Genomic DNA, 1,072 nt, shown 5'->3' with positions numbered 1-1,072 from the left:
ATGAGTTTTGTTATGATGTGGGATGGGCTTTTTGGTTCGGTTTTTCGGTCGTTAAAACTATGAGTTAAAGTTTTTGTGAGTTGGATAAAGAAGGAAACTTTTGGTGAAAAAGATTGATAATTATAAAAGTAGAAAACAAAAATACAATGGTAGTCGCTAGTAATTGGTAACTTAGGAAGGAAAATATATAACCCAATTCCAAAAAAAAGAAAAGAAAATATGTAACAAAAGAAACTTAGTCAGGGAAATTATAAATAGAATTTAGAATGTTGTTCAGAGTCGGTGTAATTTTGATAACTTGAAAATTGATAAGATTTAAGAATTTAAAAAATTAGAAAATGATAACTTTGATTTAAAGAAAGAATTGTTTCAATTAAAATGTAAGTAGATGTTTATTAAACCAACTAGGAATGATGAAAAAGTATGTACGTATTTTAGAGACGATAACAATAGTTGCCATTGTTAAGTATGAGTTATTTTTTTAATTTATAATTACAAGTTCCTTGAAGAAGTCATGCTTGTTGTCCGTGTATTTTTGTGTATTCTTATATACTGTTTGTAGATGTATATATTATCTGGAAAAGGTGATAATGGATTAAAAAGCAGAATTGAGAAAACTTAAAACAGAGTTTGCCGCGGGGTTAGGAGAACTTGCCAATTTTTATAGAGTTTGCCGGGGGTTTGGCGAACTTGCTTAAATGCCAAAAAAAAAATCGTATTTGGGGAATTAAAGTTCAGAAATCATGTTGGAAAAAATAATACTTTTCTTTATTTTATAAATAAAAAAATCCCTTAGGATATGCATTTGATTAACCAAAATGTAACGCACAACACAAGACACACTTGGCAATTGATTTTTGACCATATTCCGCAAAGGCCGTTGCTACCGTGCTGAAGCCCTTATATTTCATCAGGTGATAAACTAAGCTGGCGGCATCATCTAGGGGACGCGTGTTGATATTAGGAGTGCACGCGCAGACAAAAGCCTGTCGGCTGCAGTGGTTGCAGAGAGAGTTTTAGGTGAGTTGGGATAATCACATAGGTCATAAGCTTATATTAAATTATTAATGAT

The sequence above is a fragment of the Arachis ipaensis genome, chromosome B02 (genome assembly GCF_000816755.2).
Source record: "Arachis ipaensis cultivar K30076 chromosome B02, Araip1.1, whole genome shotgun sequence".
Classification (NCBI taxonomy): Eukaryota; Viridiplantae; Streptophyta; class Magnoliopsida; order Fabales; family Fabaceae; genus Arachis; species Arachis ipaensis.
Note: the sequence above shows the minus strand (reverse complement) of the source record.